Below are 25,777 nucleotides of genomic sequence, written 5' to 3'. Positions count from 1 at the left end.
CAGACTAAATACAATCCAGGGGCCAGATTCTGCCCTCATCTCTCTCTCTCTCTCTCACCTCTAACTTTAGGCTTCCCCAGTGCTCCATGGGTGAAGAGGTTTCAGGGACATTTTTTATTGCTGGACAAAGAAAAAATAAAATCCAACAGGGGTAAAATGTGCTGGATATTCTTTAAGGATGTTTTCAAGTGCTCAGGAATCACATGATAACAATCCTGGAAAGCCAATAAAGAGAGAAAAAAGTCAAATTGGCAACACATACACGTAGGAAATTCAGACACTCAGTATGCAACATATATAGAATGTCCCCATTCAAATTCAGCATGCTTTCAGCCACACCACCATGCCGGAGAGCAAACACAGTGCAGGCAGGCCTGAGTCAAAGTCTATGTCAAGATTTCACTCTGAATCTGTATTGTATCAGCGTTCCAAGCTCAAATGTTGGACTCCGGCTTACACATTCTAGGGGTGAGATTGAGTCATGCTATTTGGATTCACAGCTGCTGTTGGGTCTGTGCTTTCCCAAAGTTGTGGAGAGTCCCGATCTGGTGTTCTATGTCTGGCCCATTTTAATACCAAGTTAACTATTTTATTTCTTTCTTTCATTTTTTTCAGTTAGAATATAGGCAGCACCTACTTGTGTCCAAACCCAGCACCTGACAGTGAGAATACGCAGTGCAAGCTGCTTCTTTGGGGTTTTTTTCCTTAAGGGGAGTGGGTTATATAAGTTTTCCTGAGCTTCCCACCATCATACCATGAAAAAGTTGCTAAAAGCTGATGGAAGGAAATTTATTATGTTGGAGAAGGAGGACTCCCAAAATAAGGGATGTGCTAAACATATGGGGCCTAATTCATCACTGCCCTGCACTTTGTGTAGTCATTTACAGGCCTGCAAAGCATCAGAAAGGCTGTGTGTTATACCCACCGTACACTTGGCACGGTATAAATGACAACACAAAGCACCAGGTGATGGCCAGTAAGCCCATGGGGTGGATTCCTCCTGCCCACCGTGATGTCAATCAGGAGGATTCCACTAAGTCAGTCCACTGTTGGTGTAAGCGAGAGGATTGTTTCAACAGGCTTTCCCAGCAATTTATAGAGTTAAAGAAATAAGTAGCAGATCTGTCTGTAATGCTGAACAGCCTCCTACTGAAAGTATGCATGTAGGCTGATTTTACTAGGCTGGGCCACTAAAGCAGGTGATCAGTGAAATTCACCTGAATGCAAAGCCTTAGGCACCACTCAAGCCTCACATTAAGGAACCTCTCCATTGGGATGAGTATCATCAGCTGGCTGCTTAGAAGCTCACATTGTGTGTCAGTGTCTTCCAAGAAGGAAGGTGAGGTGAGGGGTATGGAAACAGGAAGGAGCGATTGCTCTCCCTTGGAAATGACAGGGTGTGACGAGGGAGAACCAGGGCCTCTTCCTGTTATATCCTCTCTGTGTTTTTATGTGGTTTTCCAAAAGGCCAAGTCAAGGTCACACCCGTTACTTACGGTATTTCCATAGGAACCCCCTTTGGTTGTTTGAGTTCTCTCTGTGTAGGACCCATCAAGTGCTCGCTTCAAGGGGCTGGTTTAGATGAGTCTGAGAAATTGAATGTTCGTTATTTTGCAGCCTTTGTCCTCAGGGTACAAAAATAACAGTCACACTTGCCAATCCACAGAGTCTCTGTCCGTCTGTTCCTTCTCAAGGAGCTGAACTGGGCACAAGATTACGGAGAAGAAATCAGATCAATAATTTGCATTTATAGAGTCCCCTTCATCCCAGTGGATCCCATGACAACTACAAACTGTATATGTACAGCACCACAGAAACACAGCCACTTCTGGGTTGAAGAGAGGCAACCAGCTGGCATGTAGTATGCTGCATTATAGTATTGATAGCTGAAGCAAACCCACATCACAGGGCGAGGGGCAAGAGATGCTTTTAGCTGTTAAATTCCAAATTGTGACCTACTGCACAGATGTGCCCCAAGATTGAAATGTCTGTTGAAAAGAAAACCAATCCCCCTCCTGGCCAGCAGGAAGGAAAATGTGAAAATAGACAAGAAAAATGTAAATAAAATAAATATTTAAATGAAATAAAAACTATTTATGTAGGACCTACATTTTTTTGGTCAACAGTTAGCAGAGGGAACAAAAGTTAACAACTCCACTGCTCAAGGCTACGACGACAACATTGATGGTGAAAAAAAAAACAGGGCCATAAGCAGAAATGTCTTGTCTATTTTAAAGACAAGGTGGGTAATATGCTTTATTAGACCAACTTCTGTTGGTGAGAGAGACAAGCTTTTGAGCTTACCCAGAGCTCTTCTTTGGGTCTAGGAAAGGTATCTTTCACCAACAGAAGTTGGTCCAATAAAACATGCTACCTCACCCACCTGGTCTCTAACATCCAGGGACTAGTACAGGTTATTACAAAATACCCTACAAGATAGCAGTTGGTGACATCCTCCTCAATTATCCTTATTTGAGTCCATGGTGGAAGTACACCGGAAGCTTAACTGGAGAGGCATATGGGGTTCAAAGTCTAAAATGAATTTCCCATCATGGCTGATTAGCAGAAACCGGATCTGCTTACAGCAGGGCGTGCACGAGCAGCTCATTCAGTGACTTCTGTTAGGAAAGTGTGTCTCTCCTGCGGGTTCCCCCAGAGAGCTACTAACCAGTGAGAGGTTTAACCTTCATGTGTCACAAGGCCTGTGGAGCTGAGGTGCTGCAGCCACAGCCAACTACATCGAGGCTTCTTGCTGAGAGGAAGTCTTCAAAATCAATGGGCCCAGCTGCTGAAGCCCCATGTACCTGCTATCAATAGCAGCTAAACACAACGGGTCCAGGGTTCAAATGATAGATAATGGTGCTGTCCGAACAACAACAACAACAACTAAGGATAGAATAGTGACATAAACCGCACCCAACCTCACCCTCCTCAGCGCTTTAAAGGAAGCTTTCAAGATGAAAAGCAAGGACTGCCATTTTTCCACATGTTTGTACAGCTCCTAGCGCAGTGAGGACTTAACCTGGCGAGGTCTTTAGGCACTAATGCAATATAAATAATTAATACAAATAATTTTAAAAATGCTCTCTCTTTTACAATGTCCTTACTTGGGTCATAAATAAAACTGTAGAAAACTGAAAGTTGTTTTATTTTGTTTGTACTTTGAATCAATTCTGCTAGGTTTTTATTAATTATTATTATTATTAATAATGAAACTCGCATTTTAGGAAAACTGACCAGTCAAATTCCATTCTCAAAGCTTTCTGGTTCTCATGCACTAGTAGGGCTGTCCTTTTGTGATTGGATTTCCAGTGCCACAGGGAAATGCTTCAATCCTAAACCTTTCTTTAGTCCCTTACTTAGCAATTACTCCTAATAATTTACCATTACTCCCCTCCTCACCTCCTTTGTCTCTCTTGTCTGTTTCAATTGTAAGCTCTTTGGAGCAGCAACCATTTCTGGCTGTACAGCATCTAACTCAGTGAGGTCCCAGTCTGGGCTGGGGTCTCTAAGCATTATTATAACACAACAAAATAAGAAGTAATAACTAAATACTAGGTTTTGTAAAAACCCCTTTCTGCAAAACTTAAATGTGAAATCTACTACCCGGTCTGCAACAGTGCCAGCTCAAGATGCAGCTCTCCTGCCTCTTGCATCCAGCAGTGCAACAATTTTCCTCCCGAGCCTTTCTAATTATCAGCCCTGAATCCTGAAGACTGAGCCTTAATGATTTGAGCCAAATTAGTTTAACTGCAGATGTTGCTAATGACTGTGCACATAAATATTAAAAACTTTTCCACAATGCTGAATGCTAGTATCAGAAGCATGAGCACTAACGCACCAGCACCAGGAGATTAACTATTTACTGGCCTGCACAGTAACACTGGCTGTACTTAGTGGCTTCCTTTTTCCCCCCCATAGGTTTGTCAGCCTGTTGTGAATCTTCCTTGAAATGCTGAACTATTTAACTCTTGATGTGCTTCCTCCTTGTCAAAGACCCCCATCTGGCAAATAGCCCCCATTCCGGCATTAGATCAATCCCAGGTAGCACTAATATTTACCCATTATATCTATGGTTTGTTTACATTTTAAAAAATAAAGATTTGTAAACCCGTGGACACCGCTAATCTATGTAACAACATGTTTCCGTCACCGTCATCCTCCTCCATCTCCTGCCGTCCCCTCACTCTGTTTGTTAAAGAGACTTTTTGGAGTCCTGGCATAAATTGGACTTTAATCCTTCAATCTGATCAGCGAGCAAGAACCCCTTGTCCTGCTGCAGAGTCCCACTGAAGACATAAGGTACAGCCAATGGATGAAACAGGGAAGAAAATGAGATTTTGATCAAAAGGAAAGAAATTCATAGAAAACGTCAACTGTGCAACAAACAACAACAAAAATTGAAAACAGAAAACTTAGACTCGGAAATGTCACTGTGATGCATCATGAGAAATGGAGTGCAACTGGGGAGCCCAGCCCAGCCCAGCCCATTGAGGAGAATGGGGGCACGAGGCACCTGAACTAAGACTTCCAGGAGGAACTGCTGCGGCACATCCGAATTGAAATCTTCTGGTTTTGGCCAAAAGTTTTTGCCTTTCGGGTACTCAGTTTTCCAACTAAAAGTCAACATTTTCACCAAAAAAATCAACTTCTTTAGTCAATAACTCAATTTTTCATTAAAAAAAGTTTTGATGGGACATTTTTGACCAGCCCCATCACTGCACTGCTCTGCAAGGGGCCTGTACTAGTGGAGCTGACTGCAGGCTTGGGGCCTTAGAGAGTAACTTCCTCGGAGCCTGAGAGCATTGCCTACGGAGCCTAATATAATGGGGATCTGCTCATGACTGGGGCCTCTGGCACAATACAAATAAATAATTGTCATCCCCATCCTCCTGGTTTGCAGTTGGCAAAGGTGACCTAATGGAATCTGTAGGTCCCTCATGGCAGCCACAGCTCAAGCAGCGCCTTCTGTTTTTTTCCCGGGCTCGTGTTTACATGCTCTCTTTTGCCCAGTTTCCAGTTGTAAACATCCTGTGATTTTCACTTGATTGTTTGCACAGCTGAGAGAGTCCAGAAGGAGCAAATCTGCTCCCCTCCTTCCTCTCCCAGAACTCCTTGTGGCCAACCAGCAGCTGCAGCGGGACTTTGCCAAGACTGGAGACTTCTCTCCTGTACAACACTAGGGGCACTTTGGATCGCAGGCACTCTCCAGCGTTTGCAATGCTTTCTCCTCCCTGCTAGGCCTGGCTGCACCATTCTCAGCCTTTGCATAAAATGCCTTAAGATCCCGGGATGAAAGGCACCCTAGAAGGCCAATGAATTAATATCACTGCAGTAGCTTAATAGGCAAGCACATGGGAACATGACAGGGAAGCACTATCTGCTCGGGGTGCTTAAGATTGCAGACCAGTACACTACATTTGCTGTTGCCATTCACTGCCATCCTCCTGGCATATAAAGAGGAACCAAGCCTCTTCGATCCTATCCTCCAACAGCCTCACTGTTTCCGTAGTCATTGCAGGATCCAGTTCATTACTAGTCTCTTTGATCCCATCTTGCTCATGGATACAGATTCTCCTCTCCCATCAGTTAGTACCATCCTCCTCTCTGCCACTCATACAATCTGGCCGGAACTGAGACTGCATGGAGACTATTTTAAAAACACCATAACAGAGATTCAAACAAAATATATGCCCCCAAATTAAAACAAAACAAAACAAAAAGTAAGAGGACCAAAAAAAATGCCACCATGGTTAAACAGTGGAGTAAAAGAGGCGGTTAGAGGCAAAAAGGCCTCCTTTAACAATTGGAAATCAAATCCTAGGAAAACAGAATCTGGCAAGTCAAGTGTAAGAATATAATCAGACAGTCCTAGAATGAATTTAAATGTAACTAGTTAAAGACATAAAAAAAAAAACAGCAAAAAAAATTTAAGTACATCAGAAGCAGAAAGCCTGCCAAAAAATCAGTGGGGCCACTGAACAATCCAGGTGCTAAAGGAGCACTCAAGGAAGACAACACTGTTGCAGAGAAGCTAAATTAATTCTTTTCATTGGTCTTCACTGCAGAGAATGGGGAGGAGATCTGCACGATGGAAACATTCTTTTTAAGTAACAAATCTGAGGAATTGTCCCAGATTGAGGTGTCATTAGAGGAACAAATTGATAAATTAAACAATAATAAGTCACCAGGACATGATGGTATTCACCCAAGTGTTCCGAAAGAACTCATGAAATTGCAGAACTACTAACTCTGGTATGTCACCTACTGCTTAAATCAGCTTCTGTACCAAATGACTGGAGGATAGCTAAGGTAATGCCTACTTTTTTAAAAAAAAGTCTGCAGAGCAGATCCTGGCAATTACAGGCTGGTAAGATTAACTTCAGTATCAGGCAAACCGGTTGAAACTATAGTAAAGGAAGAATTATCAGACACATAGATAAACAAGGTATGTTAGGGAAGAGCGAGTATATCTTTTGTAAAGGGAAATCATGCCTCACCAATTTGTTAGAATTTTTTAAGGATGTCAACAAGCATGTGGACAAGGATGATCCAGTTGATACAGTGTATTTGGACTTTCAGAAAGCTTTTGACAAAGTCTCTCACAAAAGACTCTTAAGCAAATTAAGCTGTCATGGGATAAGAGGGGAGATCCTCTCATGCATTAGTAATTGGTTTAAAGACAGGAAAACAAAGGGTAGGAATAAAGGGTCAGTTTTCGCAATGGAGAGAAGTAAATAGCAGGGACCCACAAGGATCTGTACTCGGACCTGTGCTATTCAACATATTCATAAATGATCTGGAACACAGGGTGAACAGTGAGGTGGCAAAATTTGCAGATGATACAAAATTACTCAAGATAGTTAAGTCCAAAGCTGACTGTGAAGAATTCCAAAGGGATTCCATAAAACTGGGTGACTGGGCAGCAAAATGGCAGATGACCTTCAATGTTGATAAATGCAAAGTTATGCACATTGGAAAAAATAATAGCATTTATACATACAAACTAATGGGATCGAAATTAGCTGTTACCACACAAGAAAGAGATCTTGGAATCACTGCTGACAGTTCTCTGAAAAACACCTGCTCCATGCACAGCGGTAGTCAAAAAAGCTAACAGAATATTAGTAACCATTAGGAAAGGGATAGATAATATGACAGAAAATATTATCATGCCACTATATGAATCCATGGTATGCCCACACTTTGAATCTTACATGCGGCTCTAATCATCCCATCCCAAAAAGATATATTAGAATTGGAAAAGGTACAGAGAAGGGCAACAAAAATTATTAGGAGTATGGGACATCTTCCATATGAAAAGAGATTTAGAAGACTGGGTCTGTTCATCTTAGAAAAGATGACTAAGGAGGGATAAAGGTCTATACCAGGGTTCTCAACCTTTTTCTTTCTGGGACCCCCACCCCCTCCACATGCTATAAAAACTCTATGGCCCACTTGTGTCACAATAACTGTTTTTCTGCATATAAAAGCCAGGGTCAGCATTAGGGGGCAGCAGGTAGGGCAATTGCCCAAGGCCTCATGCCACAGGCATCCCGGTGAAGCTACCTACATCCTTAGGCTTCAGCTTCAGCTCCAGCCCCAGCCCCAGGTGGTGGGTTTCTGCCCTGAACCCCATCGAGTCTAATGCTGGCCCGGCTTGGTGGACCCCCTGAAACCTGATCGCAGACCCCAGGGGGCCTGGGACCCCTGGTTGAGAACCACTAGTCAATACAATTATGAATGGTGTGGAGAAATTGAATAAAGAAGTGTTATTTACCACTTCACATAATACAAGAAGTAGAGGTTACCCAGTTGAATTAATAGGCAGCAGGTTTAAAACAAATAGGAAGTACTTCTTTACGCAACACACAGTCAGCCTGTGGAATTCATTGCCAGGGGATGTTGTGAAGGCCAAAAATATAACTGGGTTCAAAAAGAATTAGATAAGTTCAGGGAGGATAAATCCTTCCATAGCTGTTAGTCAAGGTGATTAAGGCCCCAAACCCATGCTCTGGATGTCCCTAAAGTTCCAACTTCCAGAAGCTGGGACTGGACAACAGGGGATGCATCATTCAAAATTGCCCTGTTCTGTTCATTCCTTCTTAAGCATCTGGCACTGGCCACTTCAGAAGACAGGATACAAGGCTAGATAGACCAATGGTCTGATCAGGATGGCCATTCTTATGTTCATTGCTGAGAGAACCTTCTCCTTTGCATCTCTTGCTAGCTACAACTCCCTTCCTTCCTCATTCAAATCTGAGCTGTAAACATCTCTTTTCTCCCTTAGTTTTTCTCTCCCTCTGCTACTATTGGTTATTTAATGCTACAACATGCAGCATTTATCTCTATATAGGCTTTTAGGATATGCTTTGTATGAAATGCAATGTTATCTAGAGTAGTAACCAGTGCATGCTTTTTGTGGGTTTGTTTTTCAAAGACCAGGCTTTGCATGCATCCTCCTTCATTTTGTTTTGCTTTCAGCTAAACAAGGCAGCACTTATCTACAGAACACTTGGAACACATCACTGTCCTTTGCATGATAAGGTCATGTGCTTGGCACTGTGCCTTCAACCAAAGAAAGTGAAATAAAGTAAAGCCTCAGGCTGTAGAGAGCCATATCCTTCTATTCTCCTGGAGGATAGGAGACCCTGTATGGCTAAACTGAAGATTTTTAACTTCTTAATCCTAACAATTTTCATTCTGCAACTAACAGCCACACCTGCAGCTGTGATCTGATCAATTCTCACAAGTCCAGAAGAGTCAGGCCAGCTTGGTGCTTAGGATTTCCTTGGTAACCATTCACCTAAGTACCGTGTGAAATGATGCTAGTGATTCAGTAAGTGATACTCTTTCCTGTCAGAACTGAATGAATGCTCTAACATGATGCTGAGATGCCGTCTTTTGGTGTAGACAAGGACTAAAGTCCTGACCATTAGTGATCATTGAAGATCCCATGCTATTTTACTAATGAAGCATTGTTAGCTCTGCTATCCTGGCCCAATCCCAATCAGGGTAATAACATTCCATCTCCCTAAAATTGTCGTCTTCAGTTTCAGTTAGAGATGTCTTCTTTTTCCTGTCCTAGACTCTGTGTGGTGCTGCAGGGTGCTATTAGACAACTGCTGTGTTCAACCCTATAGCCATCTTTCATTTTAGTCAGGGGTCAAGGATTCTGTATTTGACAAAGTACTTGGGGATGCTTCAAATGAAAAGCACTATTCAAATGGAAGACATTATATTGTTGTTCCAGGAAGAAGGACTGCTAAGCAGAGATGGGGTCCACCTATCAAGGAAGGGGAAGAGCATATTTGGATGCTGACTGGATAACCTAGTGAGGAGGGCTTTAAACTAGGTTTGATGGGGGCAGGTGACAAAAGCTCACAGGTAAGTCCAAAACATGGAGACCTGGGAGAAGGGTCAGAATCGGGGGGGGGGGGGGGCATTGGCCATTATAACCGGGATAAGGGAGAGACAAGAGAGAACATAGGGAGGAAATCAAATCAGTATCTTAGATGTCTGTATATTAATGCGAGAAGTATGGGGAATAAGCAAGAAGAACTTGAAATGCTAGTAAACAAACAACTATGACATAGTTGGCATCATAGAGACTTGGTGGGATAATACACATGACTGAAAAACACATGACAAAAAATAGAAGGGTACAGCTTGCTCAGGAAGGACAGGCAGGGAAAAAAGGGAGGAGGTGTTGCTACATATTAAAAGTGTATACTCTTGGACCAAGGTTAGGATGGAAATAGGAGACAAATGTGTTGAAAGTCTCTGGGTAAGGATAAAAGGGGTAAAAAACACAAGTGAAGTCATAGTAGGGGGCTACTACAGACCACCCCTAGGAAGAAGAAGGGTGGATGAGGCTTTTTTAAACAACTAACAAAATCATCCAAAGCTCAGGACTTGGTGGGGATGGGGGGACTTCAACTACCCAGACATACTGGGAAAATAACACTGTAGGGCACAGATTATTCAACAAGTTCTTGGAATGTATTGAAGACAATTTTTTATTTCAGAAGGTGGAGAAAGCTACTAGGGGAGAGGCTGTTCTAGATTTGATTTTGACAAATAGGGAGGAACTGGCTGAGGATTTGAAAGTGGAAGGCAGCTTGGGTGAAAGTGATCATGAAATAATAGAGTTCGTGATTCTAAGGAATGGTAGGAGGGAGAACAGCACAATAAAGATAATGGATTTCAAGAAGGCAGAATTTAGCAAACTCAGGGAGTTGGTAGGTAAGATCCCATGGAAAGCGAGACTAAGGGGAAAAACAACTGAAGACAGTTGGCAGTTTTTCAGAGACATTGTTAAGGTCACAAGACAAGAGCAAGCTATACGACTGCATAGGAAAGATAGGAAGTGCAGCAAAAGACCACCCTGGTTTAACCAGAAGATCTGCAATGATCTGAAACTCAAGAGTCTTACAAAAACTTGATCAAATTACAAAGGATGAATATAAAGAAATAACACATGTATGTAGGGACAAAATTAGAAAGGTCATGGCACAAAATGAGGTTAAACTAGCTAAAGACACAAAGGGTAACAAGGAAACATTCCACAAATACATTAGAAGCAAGAGGAAGATCAAGGAGAGAGTAGGCCCAGTACTCGATGGCGGGGGAGGCAACAATAACAGAAAATATGGATGTGGTAGAAGTGTTAAATGACTTTTTTGTTTCAGTTTTCCCCAAAAAGGTTAGTAGCGATTGGACGTCATAGTGAATGCCAGTGAAAATGAGGTAGGATCAGAAGTTAAAATAAGGAAAGAACAAAGTTAAATATCTTCAAGTCACCAGGGCCTGATGAAATACATCCTAGAATACTCAAGGAGCTGACTGAGGCCATATCAGAGCCATTAGAGATTATCTTTGAAAAGTCATGGAAGACGGGAGAGATTCCAGAGGACAGGGAAAGGCCAAATATAGTGCCAATCTATAAAAAGGGAAATAAGGACAACCCCTGGGAATTACAGACCAGTCAACTTAACTTCAATACCCGAAAAAATAAAGGAACAAATAATTAAGCAATCAATTTGCAAACACCTAAAAGATAATAAGATGATAAGTAACAGCATGGATTTATCAAGAATAAATTGCGTCAAACCAACCTAATAGCTTTCTTTGACAGGGTAAAAAGCCTTATGGATGGGGGGGAAGAGATAGATATGCTATATCATGACTTCAGTAAGGCTTTTGATACTGTCTCTCATGACCTTCTCATAAACACACTAGGGAAATACAACCTAGATGGAGCTACTATAAGGTGAGTGCATAACTGATTGGAAAACCATTCCCAGAGAGTAAGTTATAAGTGGTCCACAGTCAAAATGGAAGGGCATATCAAGTGGGGTCCCACAGGGATCAGTTCTTGGTCCAGTCCTGTTCAATATCTTCATCAATGATTTAGATAATGGCATAGAGAGAGTACACTTATAAAATGTGCAGACGATACTAAGATGGGAGGGGTTGCAAGTGCTTTGGAGGATAGGATCAAAATTCAAAATGATCTGGACAAATTGCAGAAATGATCTGAAGTAAATAGGATTAAATTCAATAAGGACAAATGCAAAGTATTTCACTTAGGAAGGAACAATCAATCAGTTGCACACATACAAAATGGGAAATGACTGCCTAGGATGGAGTACTGCAGAAAGAGATCAGGAGGTCAAAGTGGAGCATAAACTAAATATAAGTCAACAGTGTAACACTGTTTCAAAGAAAGCAAATCATTCTGGAATGTATTAGCAGTAGTGTTGTAAGTGAGACAAGAGAAGTAATTCTTCTGCTCTACTCCACGCTGATAAGGCTTCAGCTGGAGTATTGTGAGCAGTTCTGGGTACCACATTTTAGGAAAGATATGGACAAATTGAAGAAAGTCCAGAGAAGAGCAATAAAAATGATTAAAACTCTAGAAAATGACCTGTGAGAGAAGACTGAAATAATTTGGTTTGTTTAGTCTGGAGAATAAAATACTGAAAGGGGACATAATTTCTAAGCACATAAAAAGGTTATTACGAGGAGGAGGGAGAAAATTGTTTTCCTTAATTTTGGAGGATAGGACAAGAAGCAATGGGCTTAAATTGCAGCAAGGTATATGTTTATGTTGGACATTAGGAAATACTTCCTAATGGTCAGGATAGTGTGACAGGGTCAGGCCTGATGGCTATAGGAGAGTAATAGAAGGCAGATATATTAGCCCCAGGCTAAGTAGGTCCCTTTTCCCTTGGTAAGGTAACAGGGAAGGTTCCAGAACTATCAGGAACCTTCTGGAGACAATTAAGACAGGCTGATTAGAACACCTGCAGCCAATCAAGAAGCTGCTAGAATCAATTAAAGCAGGCTAATCAGGGCACCTGGGTTTTAAAAAGGAGCTCACTTCAGTTTGTGGTGTGCGTGTGAGGAGTGGGGAGCAAGAGGTGCTAGGAGCTGAGAGTGGGAACACGGACTGTTGGAGGACTGAGGTGTATAAGCATTATCAGACATTAACTTCCAGGAGGAAGTTCCTATGGTGAGGATAAAGAAGGTGTTGGGAGGAGGCCCTGGGGAAGTAGCCCAGGGAGTTGTAGCTGTCACACAGCTGTTCCAGGAGGCACTCTAGACAGCGGCATTCCACAGGGCCCTGGGCTAGAACCCGGAGTAGAGGGCGGGCCCGGGTTCCCCCCAAACCTCCCAACTCCTGGTCAGACACAGGAGGAGTCAACCTGGACTGTGGGTTCAGAAAAATGGCCAACCTGAGGGCTGCCGTGAAGCTCCAAGGCAAGCAAATCCGCCAATAAGTGCAAGACCCACCAAGGTAGAGCAGGAAATTTGTCACAGTAGTTAAGCATTGGAATGACTTGCCTAGAGAGGTTGTGGAGTCTCCATCACTGGGATTTTTAAGAGGAGGTTAGACAAACACCTGTAAGGGATGGTCTAGATAATACTTAGTCCTGCCATGAGTGCAGGAGACTGGACTAGATGACCTCTTGAGGTCCCTTCCAGTCCTATGATTCTATATTCAGTCCTTCCCATAGGCCAGGAAGCTAAAGATGGCCAAGTTGCTCTTTGTAGGGGGTTTAGTGCACACTTATAGATGTAAAGATGGACAAAGATCAGAGACAATGCCAAAAGAGACAAAGGAGTTATGTGAAACCAGGAGAAGCAGCTCTGGCATGAAATAAAAAACAACAACAAAAGGTTAAAACGCAGATCTGCCCTGAAAATTGACTCTAAAAATGGCATAATGGAGCCACAATGATTTCATATTACATTTCCTCTGAAGATCAAATGAGGTTCTATTCCGCTCAGTAACACCAGTAACAAAGATTCTGCAGGTCGGTTTCTACCTACAGTTACATCTGTGCAACCCCATTGCCTTCGGATTCTGCCCTCAGCTAACCCAGGCAACTCTCCTGCCTTCACCTATTACAATGATTGTCCTCAAAGAAATTGCACAGTTGTAAACAAAAGCACCCTCTGACCCAGGTGATTGGAACCTAGTTACCAAAGTGTTGACGATGCACAATCCAGAACTGAAGCTGACTTTGTTTCCAATGGCTGTATTTGCTGAGCAGGACAGACAAGAATAAAGAGACATGTTGAACTTAATTTTGTCACTGCAGTAAAGAGATGCAACTCTGGGCAAAGGGAGCAGGACTGTGGAGTAAGAAGGTGCTGTTTTTATACAGCCCCCTTTCAAACTAGAATCACACTTAAAATCTTTTTCTTCATAAAAATCAGAGAAGGATCTGAAATGCACATGTACAAAATGAACCAGGAACCTGATCTTCCCAAGAGAGATTCTACAGCCTCTCTGCTCCCACATATGGGTCTTCTATGCAGCTGGAGGAAGTTTAGAGGTTGGTGGCAAATGCACAAACCACTGGAGTCAAAGCTGATTCCTAAATATGAGGCATGTTTGCCAGGGGAATCTTAAATCCTTGTGGGGTTTGAGTCTCTCTGCAGTTAGAGGCTTGAGAGTTTTACAAGGGTAACTTAAGCTCTCTGTGAAGCTATGAGGACAGGAAAACCCAATGTAAAAAAAAAAAAAATCTCCCTGGCTCCCAGGATATAGATAAATATTTCCCTCAGCCCCCATCCAAAAAAAAAAAAGAAAAAAAAAGTGGGGACTCCAATTAAGCTCTGTAAATTGATCAAGCACATTGTTTGAAGTTTGTTTACTTGAAATGCAGTTGGATAAATATGGTGACCTATTAAACACACACACACACACACACACACACACACACTGAAAAAGTGCCAGTGAAATGTTTAAAGTTAACTGAGAACAGAACTTTCCTGGAATCCATCCTTGACCTCCCAAAACATATGGTTTCATTTTTCCCCTCTTAAAAAAAAAAAAAAAAAGGCAGTTCATGCATTTCCAATAGATTCCTTTGATATATTCCCAGGCAATCCAAAAGAAGACGGCTGCCAAGAGGTAGGTTTAGTGAGTTTACTGTGAAAGAATTTATCATTTCACACACAATCAATGAGCCATTTACAGCTCTGCGTGCCACTATGTCAGGACTGTAGCCCCAGCAAGGTCACCTGTCACAAGCTGCCTGTGAATCTATTAGTTGCAACCCCACCACCAAGGACAGCCGCTTGTAGCTGCCAGTGATACGGGTTCGGGGTCATCTCCGCACAAATTTCATACAAAGGGACATCCATATATCAGCGATTAGGGATGCTTGTCCCTGGCTATATATGTTGGGCTAACTTCAGTTTTCAGCTACGCTGTTGTGAATCCCAAGTAACTTCACTGAAGTCAATGCACTGAGAGCAGAATCTGGCCTGCTGTTTCTTCAGCATTTTGGCCCCAGGGTATGCAGCACCTCCATCCAATCTCACAGAAGCCCCTGTCAGGGCAAGCAGTGCCTCTCCCCAAGATACTTCTGCTAGTCACCTGTCAGAATAAACTGTCAGAGACGCAACTTCTAACACACTGCTGAGTCTGGGCTAAGTACCATCTGAATCCGGTCAGCTTTTGCTTAACTCAGTTCTCATGGACACCAATGGGAGTTGGATATTAAAAGCAAATGCAAATAGAGGAGACTATCCAGATTTTGTCATGGATACTATACTCCCACACAGCTGCTAATTGGATCAGGTATGTACCTACCTGCTACTCTCGGAAGAAAGTAACTCTCAGGGAAACCACACGATAGCATTTATAACTGAATTAGTACTAGCTAGCGCATAGTCTATAAGGCCCCAGCTGGTCTGCGTCCTGGAATCCTCTGTACGTCTGATCTCCAGGGGACTTCTGCACACAGACTCCCTGGAGGAATGGACCTCACGAGCAGCATTTGGGAAGATATTCAGAGGGAGAGATAAATTAATAGCCTATAAAGAAAATGTCTTTTTGTATACCCAAAGGATTTTACTCTGACTGGGATCACCATTTGCTTTACAGTTTCTCTCTGTAAGGCATTGTCAAGATCGTTAAAATACTCAGCATTTCTCTCGTGGCACCTTTTAGCCACAGATCTTGAAATATTTTCCTAACACTAATTAAACCGTGCAACTCTCCTGAGAGGTAGGGATGAAAATAAATTTGGAACACAATCAATCAAGAGTGACTGGCAGCAAACTGTATGTCAGGATATAAATAAATCCAACACCAAATGAACGTCTCTTTCAGAGTATTCTATTATACCAAAGAGCGTTGAAAGAAATGGACTGGTTTGGGGAAGACCTCTGTTTACCTGAATGCTTGCTTCCGTCTAAACTGGAAAAATCATGGAGCAGGTCCTCAAAGAATCAATCCTGAAGCACTTAGAGGAGAGGAAAGTGATCAGGAACAGTCAGCATGGATTCACCAAGGGAAGGTCATGCCTGACTAATCTAATCGCCTTTTATGATGAGATTACTGGTTCTGTGGATGAAGGGAAAGCAGTGGATGTATTGTTTCTTGACTTTAGCAAAGCTTTTGACACGGTCTCCCACAGCATTCTTGTCAGCAAGTTAAGGAAGTATGGGCTGGATGAATGCACTATAAGGTGGGTAGAAAGCTGGCTAGATTGTCGGGCTCAACGGGTAGTGATCAATGGCTCCATGTCTAGTTGGCAGCCGGTGTCAAGTGGAGTGCCCCAGGGGTCGGTCCTGGGGCCCGTTTTGTTCAATATCTTCATAAATGATCTGGAGGATGGTGTGGATTGCACTCTCAGCAAATTTGCGGATGATACTAAACTGGGAGGAGTGGTAGATACGCTGGAGGGGAGGGATAGGATACAGAAGGACCTAGACAAATTGGAGGATTGGGCCAAAAGAAATCTAATGAGGTTCAATAAGGATAAATGCAGGGTCCTGCACTTAGGATGGAAGAATCCAATGCACCGCTACAGACTAGGGACCGAATGGCTCGGCAGCAGTTCTGCGGAAAAGGACCTAGGGGTGACAGTGGACGAGAAGCTGGATATGAGTCAGCAGTGTGCCCTTGTTGCCAAGAAGGCCAATGGCATTTTGGGTTGTATAAGTAGGGGCATAGCGAGCAGATCGAGGGACGTGATCGTTCCCCTCTATTCGACACTGGTGAGGCCTCATCTGGAGTACTGTGTCCAGTTTTGGGCCCCACACTACAGGAAGGATGTGGATAAATTGGAAAGAGTACAACGAAGGGCAACGAAAATGATTAGGGGTCTAGAGCACATGACTTATGAGGAGAGGCTGAGGGAGCTGGGATTGTTTAGTCTGCAGAAGAGAAGAATGAGGGGGGATTTGATAGCTGCTTTCAACTACCTGAAAGGGGGTTTCAAAGAGGATGGCTCTAGACTGTTCTCAATGGTAGCAGATGACAGAACGAGGAGTAATGGTCTCAAGTTGCAATGGGGGAGGTTTAGATTGGATATTAGGAAAAACTTTTTCACTAAGAGGGTGGTGAAACACTGGAATGCGTTACCTAGGGAGGTGGTAGAATCTCCTTCCTTAGAGGTTTTTAAGGTCAGGCTTGACAAAGCCCTGGCTGGGATGATTTAACTGGGACTTGGTCCTGCTTTGAGCAGGGGGTTGGACTAGATGACCTTCTGGGGTCCCTTCCAACCCTGATATTCTATGATTCTATGATTCTATGTTCCTCACAATGCCCCCTCTCCCCAACTGCAGCAAATATGTTTGTGGTAAAGGATATCATGATAATATACATATCTCAGCTGCATATGCTTCGTGGCAGTCCATGGGGACAGAACACCAAACCGTGCCCCTTACGCTGACAGAAGGTTGCTGTTCACTGCAACAGGGTTTTGGTTTTGTGTCTTTTGTGGGACCGCCACAAACAGCCAACAGGGTCCCCTCATTAATTATGTGAGCCTGACGCTAAAGGACAGTGGTCCTTTTCCTATCTGTAATTCATTGAGGGACACATGCCTATAACACACGCCGCCTCCTGTGAAAGGCGCAGCAAACCTGTGAACCTCCATTTTGCAGAGGGGAAGTTTCTAGATGTAGGGCTCTGGACAGTGTGCATGGAGATGGTTTCCTGTTGCTGAAAGGTTATATTAAAGTGAACCCCTTTTCTTTTTGGAGTTGCCCAAGAAAAAGCTAGTGACAGTTCAGGGTGGATGGAAGATATGTGGTCTAATCAAGATCCCTTCTCCATCGAGTCTTTGTCCCTTGCACTTCCCTTGTCCCCACCAAATGAGATTATCTTCTCAGTCAAATCTTGGTCTTGGAGCAAAACCAGGATGGCTTCAGATCTGCATGGGGGTTGAACTGATGGCTTTCCTTTTAAAGACAATACCTCTGTTATATACCAGCTCATTTTCCTCCTTTAAAATGTCCGTTTCAGTCTCAGGCTGTTAATAGACATCTGACCCTCAGTTCATCTTGCCAAGTATTTGCTTTTATTTCTGCCTTTGGATAACATTTTAAAATTCCTGAGGAGATAAACAAGAGGATTAACTAAGTGGTAACAAAAGGAAAACCTGTGATAAGGCATGAGAGGAGCGGCAACTCGAGCTAGGGAATGTAAATGTTTGTAAACCCTGTTCTCAACTAGAGAGAGTTACAAGCCCTGTATTCTCTGTCGTGCTATTTACAGGAAACAGTTTGCTGGTCTGCTACCAGGGTGCTCCCCAGTCATGACAGCAAAGACAGGCATCAGGGGTAGTTCAAGCAATTCCCTCAAAGCCATTTGACCTCCTGCCCCCACTCCCAGAGATGCTCGAAAGCATTCAATGTGCACCTTTCTGTTTACACCTCCCCACATAAAGCCCTGGTGGGAGTGAGGGTTGGAGATTGTTAAAATAATAGTGGGTGCAGGCTTCCTATTAAACAAATAGCAGAGGAAACCTACCTTCGTTCCCATTTCACTGACATCTTCGAGTTTATTCTCTGCATCCTACATGGCTTTTTTCAGAAGCTGCAACTTCTGATCTATCATGAGCTCCTCTTCTTCCTCATCTCTCCTATCCCTTTAAGGTTGTTTTGTGCCTATATAACTGCCACCACTGAACTGGATGAAAACCACTTGACTTCTTCATGCTGGATGTCTGATAACATTGAGTATTTCAGAATAAATAGAACAAATGGGAATCGCCTCTTCAGTGAACTTAAGCCTGATTTACCCTTAAAAGTCTTGCTGGCATCATTATGGTGGTTGGGTGTGATTTTTTGCCAATGTAGCTATGTTGTCAAAGCTCTAGTGTAGATGCAGTTATATCAGCAAAAAGAGCTTTGGTTAGTGTAGCTTATTTCACCCAGGGATAGCTATGCTGGCAAAAGGATTTTTATCCCAATATAAGCTGTGTCTATACTGGGAGGGTTTGATGATCTACCAGCAAACCTTTCAAGTGTAGATGAGGCTTTACTGTCATTAGGATGCTAACCCAGAATTTTTGGCTTCTTTGGTAATTCCAAAATGTGTGCATGTGTATGTTCTCCTGCCTTCTTTGAGCAGGTCCTCTCCCTTCACATAGTCTATGTAGTTATACTGGAGACCAGTATAGTTGAAATATTTTAAACTGCACCAGTAAGAGGTTCTCATGGTTTTTAGCCAGATACTAGAGCAGCATGGTCCACTGGAAAGCACCCTGTCTGGTCTTGGACAAGTCATGCAATCTCTCTGTGCCCATGGAAGGTGAACTGTAGTTGTTCTTATGTCTTTTCTCCATATATACTTTATATGGGCTTCTTTATTAACACACACAAATGAAAACTCTAGTCCTTTGGTGTCTAGCAGGGTAGATGTCTCAGTTTTCCCAACAATTCATTAACAGGTGTTTGTTTTGGGTAGGCAAACTTCTTCTCAAGATATTACCCATCCATGCAACAATTATAGATAATGCCACAAGTCATCTCTGCTCAACCCTCGTTTTGACTGAAGGTGCAAAGTGTTTCTTAGCTAGCTCAAAGTCTGACATCCTTATAATTCCTTTCTACATCCACTTGTCCAAAATTATTAGCTATCCAGTTATCTTTACTGAGGGTTTTCCCTATATGTGTCCTTGAACTTTTTCCTATAGTGCAATTTGGTTTTACAACGTACTCCACATAACATTTCCCACACAGAGATGATAAAAGCATTAGAGTGTAAAGCTTTATGTAATTTAAATAAACACCCTACCAAGGTGTATGTCACTGATAATGTACTGTTTTTACAGTACATTTCCCCAGGGCATTAATGTTCTAGCTTTTAATTATAAAGAATAGATCTGTGTGATAGTCAAAGTCTTTTGATGTACATTTGTTGTTTCAAGCCTCATTTGTTTAGTCATATTGTAATTTGATTTGTTTTAGTCTGGAATTTTTGTTTTGTTTCTTTTGAAGAATATCCATTTGTAGCATTTGAGAACTAGTAATTAACCTGTGATGCTCCTACAATCTTTATAACATTACCCCTGCACCATAAGTTTATCATCTAACGGGGTTCTTATCTCCGTAATTCATCAGATAATTTGTTTTTATAGAGGTATTTTAGTCTCGAGTTGTCTTTGGTATTATTTTTGTTTTCATACTTTGTTTATTCTGATTCCAAAATATTTCATTTTTTTCAGACCCAGCAAAATGTCATTCTTTAAATGTCTGAAGCCAGCCAACCAGTAAGTGGTGATAGGACCTTCTAACTTAGTCCTTTTCACCTTATATCCTCTGCTACTATTGCTAGTGTTTTTGGTATCAAACAGTAGGATCTTGGATTAGGAACAAACTGTTATCCACATTCCATAGTTATATTCCTGCACTCCAAGGGCTTTTAAAAATCTTCTTATTGCTACTGATAGTGATTCTAAAGCTAAAGAAAACAGAATCAGAGCTAAAGGGCATGCTTGCGTAATACCTTCCACAAAGGGCAGGTTTTCAAATGTGAATTTCCTGGACGGAAGTTAAATTAGCCTTGTGCAGAGAAGCAAGAACAAGGTTAATGCATCATTTTAAGTCCCACTTAGGACCTCAAAATTAAGGCTGAAATAGGATATAAGTGACGCACAGGCCTTGTGCAAACTCTCTGCCCAGGCATAAATTTCACCCAGAGGCTTGACTAATGTATTATCTTATTTATTTGGTAACACTTTAGTTTTGTACACAGTCATCAGAGGCAAACATCAACAGTTCCCTATGATGAAAGCAAGAGCAACACCATGAGATTATTTAACATGGTCTTGTGCCATGACATTGCTGGGAAATAGGGAAGTGAGGAAAAGAGTTGGGGAGAGCATGGGAGTAATGAAAACACAGAATTTTTCGTCTTCAGGATGTTGATTTAAATCCAAGGGAGGTAGGCAGTGACTAAGGGCATGTTTACACTTACTGCTGCAGCGTGTGTGGTGAAGATGCTCCATGCCGACATTGAATAAAAATACATCCCCGTGAGCAGCAGAAGCTATGGCAGTGGGAGAGCTTCTATGCAAACTAGCTCTATGCCAGCGTAATTTGTGTCACTCGGGGGGTGGAATATTCATACCCCTGAGCAACATAGGTTTTGCCAACATAAGTGGTAGTGTAGATATAGCCTAAGGGGTTCTAACACCTTTTGGGTGAAGTCAGTCCGTTTCCTAGTGTCCACCACACAATGCCCACTGAACTGCAGCTCAGTTAAGAGTCTCACTGTGACCCAATTCTTGGCTGCTCTTGTGGCATAAAAGACTCCAACGACGACCAGCAGGAACTTTCCAGCTACAGAGGGGCTCCTCACACTGACAGGTGGTGGTATAATACCCCTATTCCTCTCACAGTCCCTGACATAGGGATGTGCCAGAAGTATAGCCAGAATGCAGAATGCCCTGTCCTATCGGGGCTGCAAACCAGCCCACCAGCTTAGGTTGGAGCAGCTCCTAGAGCCATTGTTAACTTATATCACCAACCATGCCAGCCCCTACTCCATAAATCCACTTTTGCCCCTTGCTTCTCCTAAGCTATACCTCTTGATTTCATGTCTAGAGGTGATTCCACCAGATCATGGGTAGCTTGGACCTGTGAGCATGCATTACCACTCCATTACTTGTGAGAGTAAACAGAGATCTTCAGACTCCAGCAGAATCAGACTGGCCCCTTTGAGCACAATTAAATTCACACAGGAAAAAAAAATTAAAGAAAAAATGTTATGTTAAGCTAACATTACAAGCTGGGTGAAACCTTATTGTAGGTTGAATTGAGACTGATCATTAAGATTAATAGGTGTGAGTTCATCCTTCAGTTAAAAGAACTGTAATGATAAACCCCCACCTAAGGAAAAAAAAAAAGCATGTGAACCCAGCCAGGAGCTTTTACTGGGTATCGTTTTGGATAGAGGGTGTATGTGGGAAGGAGAGAACAGACAAAAAACTGGGAAAGACACATACACAGAGAGAAAGAGTGTGTGCGCGCGCGTGCGCGCGCTGAATGTATGGTGGCTGATCTAGAAGAAACCTGGGGAGAGGTTTTGGGTCTGGAGTGCAGGCTGAAAAAAGTGCTCTTGGTGTTGGGAGCAAAAACCGCAGTTTCCTGTATTGATTCCTGCTACTTTTTAGAGACAAAGGACTTTTGGCAGTCTTTGTAAATAAACAAAACAACATCAAAGACATACCTGACTGTCAACTATTTTTCCTCCTAACTGGAGCAACCTACTAGACCCCAATATTTTGGTTAATCGCTCCAGACAAAGGGGTGACGAGACAGACTGCCCACAGTACTGTAAATTGACTTGTCATGTATTTCTTTTATAACTCTGTAGTTTAAAAGAAATAGGTGACCACAAATCATTTAAAAATATGAAAAGCCAGCCAGGAAATCTGGCTGCAAATGTTGAGAATGCATTTCTAAGTAAAAATTACTCACTTGGTTTTGCTCTCATGGGGAGTTAGGATGGAGAAGGGTTAAAGGCATCCAGGGACTCAGGAATGCAGACCTGGCAATCCCATTTCACCTGAAACAAGCACTTGAGGGTTTACATACTGAACTAAAAATAGGAAAGATTTAGGATATTGTTTGCCTTATAGGAAGGGGAAACTTCTGAACACAAGAGGAAACAGGCCCCTTGGACACAGTTGGAGACCTGTTCTTTACAAGCAACGAATTAATTCTTGTTATGGATGAGAGGTCAAGAAGGATGTGAGAATTAAGTCTGCTGTTTACAGCCTGGATGATCTTCCCTGCACTGCTATGGCAACATACCATAAGACAGACGTATACTGCAGCACCATTAACCCTGCTCTGGGGCCTGATCCCGGAAGGTGCTGAACCTTCTCCGCTCACAGAGACAGCAGGGAGAGCTGAGAGCATTCAGGGCTAGGTTCACAAATGGATCTAGGTGCCTAAAGATGAAGTTAGGCACTCAGTGGGATTTATTCAAAATGCTTAAGCAGTTTAGGCACCTGAGTCCCACTGAAAATCAAGCCCTCAGTACCTTGCAGGACTAAACTCCTAATAATTAGGCTATGCCAAGGAATTAGGCCCTGTCATATTTAGTATGGGGTACTTAAGACATGGAAAATTAAGATTTCATTTTGGACCAGTACACATTTCAGGGGGGGTTAAGCTTGTTTTCACAGATTTCCACATTTGAAGCAAACTAGATGCTTTTAATTTTGTGCTGTATATTAAAGAGTAATCTGCATTTGACAGCAATGCAATTTCCTTTCAATTATTTTAAAAATATGTTTGTATGCAAACATTTTAATGAGTCCCAAATTTCCATGTGTGCAGTTGTAAACACTCTTGCATCTCTGTGCACAAAAATTCTACTCAAGGAGACAATCCAGATGAGGGCAAAGGTTTCTGTAAATGTGCACTGGTACCTGTTAAATGCAGAGAACTTGCACCCAGAACCTCTCCCTCTCTCTCTGAGGAACCCACAATATACAGAGACAACACAATTACATCACTCAGGACTTTTCCCCATGTTTGGCGCAACAAAGAATGAACTGTGCTATTCTCAATCACATCATATGGGCCCAGGCCAACTTCTGTTCAACAACTGAAAGACTCCAGTTTACTTCAGCTCAAGTAAGACCAGGCCCTAAAGATCTGTGATAGAGTAAGCTGCCTCTCAGACAGCCCATCTGTTAAATTGCTAATTCACAAATTCTCTCAGACTGCCTTACTGAGTTATATGCAAAGTTTCAAGGAGAAGATACGAAAAGAAAACTCAACTGCAGAGTGCACGCTGCAAAGCTGCTTCTTCCATCTTTCAACTGCTCTTATCTCAAGAAGTAGAAAGTTGGACATTCCTACCTTAAGACTATGATTTTGGCGGAACTTTCTCTCGAAACAGGAGAAGCCAGTACTTGCTCAGAGCTGTTGGACTCTATTTTAGGTCATGTGATAGTGAGGCAGGTGAGTGCTGCTGTTCCTACCTTAATACAGCACCATCAGGCGTTAAGGCTGCAGTATTGCAAACAAGGAAACAGTGCAGCTTCCCATTGAAAGGGGGAATTTGTGCTAATAGGTGGTTAATTTGCTCTAATTCTGGTTTGTTTGTGTTTGACTGTTTGTGTTAGTGATGGACCCTTATTCCCTCCTGGGCAGAGGAATTAGGGTGGGAAAATGTTTTAATGGGAGAAAAAGTAATTAATAAAAGAGTGAAAGAGAGAGAGAGAGAGAGAGAGAGAGAATGAAATGAAACCTGCATAGAGAAGTGGAAAGAGCAGATTGGCTAAAACCAGTAAGGGGTGGAGCCAAGGGATTATAAAACTGATCTCTAGCTCCAGAAGCTCAATCCAGATCAGGACTTGAAGCCAGTTAGAGATGGGCTCAAAGGTTTCAACCAGATGCCTTTTTGCCCTGAAAAGCAGGTTTTATGAAGGGGAGATTATTTCATGAGACTGTTGTCACTGGACCATTGTCAGTCAAACTCATATACCTTTATGGGATCTTAAATTAGAGTCCATTTACTTCTGATATCTACAATAGGTTCCTGACTCCTTTCTGCTCTCTGTCTCATCACTGTTTCAATGAAGCTATACACCCTTCCCCCCACTACAACCGTAAAGAGACAGGTCCCAGTGCTGCATTCACTTAGGCATATTTTTAACTTTAAACATGTCACATTGCCAAGAGTGGGGCTTAGATCTGGAATAGGTGGGATATCTTCTCCACCTGGGATTCCTCCATAGCCTCCCTCTCTCATATATATATTAGTGCCTGAATAAATGCCTTAATGAGCTTTCTGCTCACAGTCACGGGGCATGGCCCCATCCAGGATACAGGTTCTGAAATGAGACTCAGTCCTATTAGCAAGATATGGGCAGGGCTGGTCCTATCCTGTCCCACATGCACTGATATCAACAGACAGTACATGTCACTGAAAAGCCCAGACAGACCGTCCTTAAAATGGGTTGGATACCAGAACAAACCAGGGCTAAGTTTAAACAAACAGCATCCATCTTCTCTTTCTTAATCCTTGAGGGGGTCACAGATATATTTGTACTGTGTATTCTTACTAAGTCAATAAAGCTATAATAATGTAAATGTAGAGCAACAGTTATGGGCCGAAATATTGTTGCAACGTACAAATTTCCTCTGCTGGCTCCGTTTGGATAGGTTTGGCACGGAAGCCCAGTGTGGGGGACACTAGCATGAGCTTGACTATACACAATAGAAGGGGCTTGTCTACAGGAAGAGTAGAAGAAAAAGAATCATTCACTTTTGAGTTCTAATCCCAGATCGGCTATTGATGTGCCTTGGCCAATTCACTTCAACTCACTGTGCCTCAGCTTCCTAGCTGCAATATAGGGATGTTTAAATTTACCAGAATATAGAGGTAGTGGAAGGCTTAATTTGCAAAATGCTAATGTTGTTACATGGTAGGGCCCATTTACACTACTCAATTAATTCCCCAAAGAGCAAAAGCCGTAATAATATAAGTAACTCCACTGCCTTCAAACTCATTTTAGAAAGTTAACAAAGGTTTTTGTTTATTACGTAACTAACTCCCAAACCTTCTGCTGTATTTTTCATCCGCTGATGCTGCATGGCGCTGTATCTGTGCTAGATTGTAAATGTGAAGAGGAGGTGGGTGAGACCACACACACACACACACACACACACACACAGGATGTCACGCCTATTTTCCACTGAGCTACTTTTGCCAAGAAGTGACATTGTTGGAGCATCCAGACAAAAATGACCGGGCTAACCGTAATCAAGCGATCTTTAAATAACTCCTGACAGATTTTTTTTTTAAATGAGAAGTCTTCTACGTCTGATTAAACTATACTGCAAAGGGGGACTCATAACCTTTCCAGTTTCCTGGCCTCAGTCAGGGCTGTGTTGCAATTACCAAACACTGCACTGCAGTTTTTAAGCTAAAAGAAACATGTGTTTCAAACTCCAATTCCCTTTGCACTCACTCAAAAGTCTCTTTCCACAGTTTTGT

General features: G+C 42.4%; 1 protein-coding gene across 1 annotated transcript in view; it reads right to left on the bottom strand.

The window, feature by feature from the left end:
- LHFPL1 (LHFPL tetraspan subfamily member 1) overlaps positions 1-23,784 on the bottom strand; it is an 88,306-nt gene extending 64,522 nt beyond the window's left edge. Inside the window, exons 1-2 of the mRNA XM_038417696.2 lie at positions 23,635-23,784; positions 59-215 (exon numbers count right to left, since the gene is read on the bottom strand). The gene's annotated coding sequence lies outside the window, so the exon portion shown is untranslated. The remainder of the gene's footprint in view (positions 1-58; positions 216-23,634) is intronic.
- Between the last annotated feature and the right edge of the window lie 1,993 nt (positions 23,785-25,777).

Source organism: Dermochelys coriacea, chromosome 9 (genome assembly GCF_009764565.3).
Source record: "Dermochelys coriacea isolate rDerCor1 chromosome 9, rDerCor1.pri.v4, whole genome shotgun sequence".
In the NCBI taxonomy this organism is placed as follows: domain Eukaryota; kingdom Metazoa; phylum Chordata; order Testudines; family Dermochelyidae; genus Dermochelys; species Dermochelys coriacea.
The sequence above is the reverse complement of the archived record's forward strand: the minus strand, read 5'-3'. Positions and strand labels throughout refer to the sequence as shown.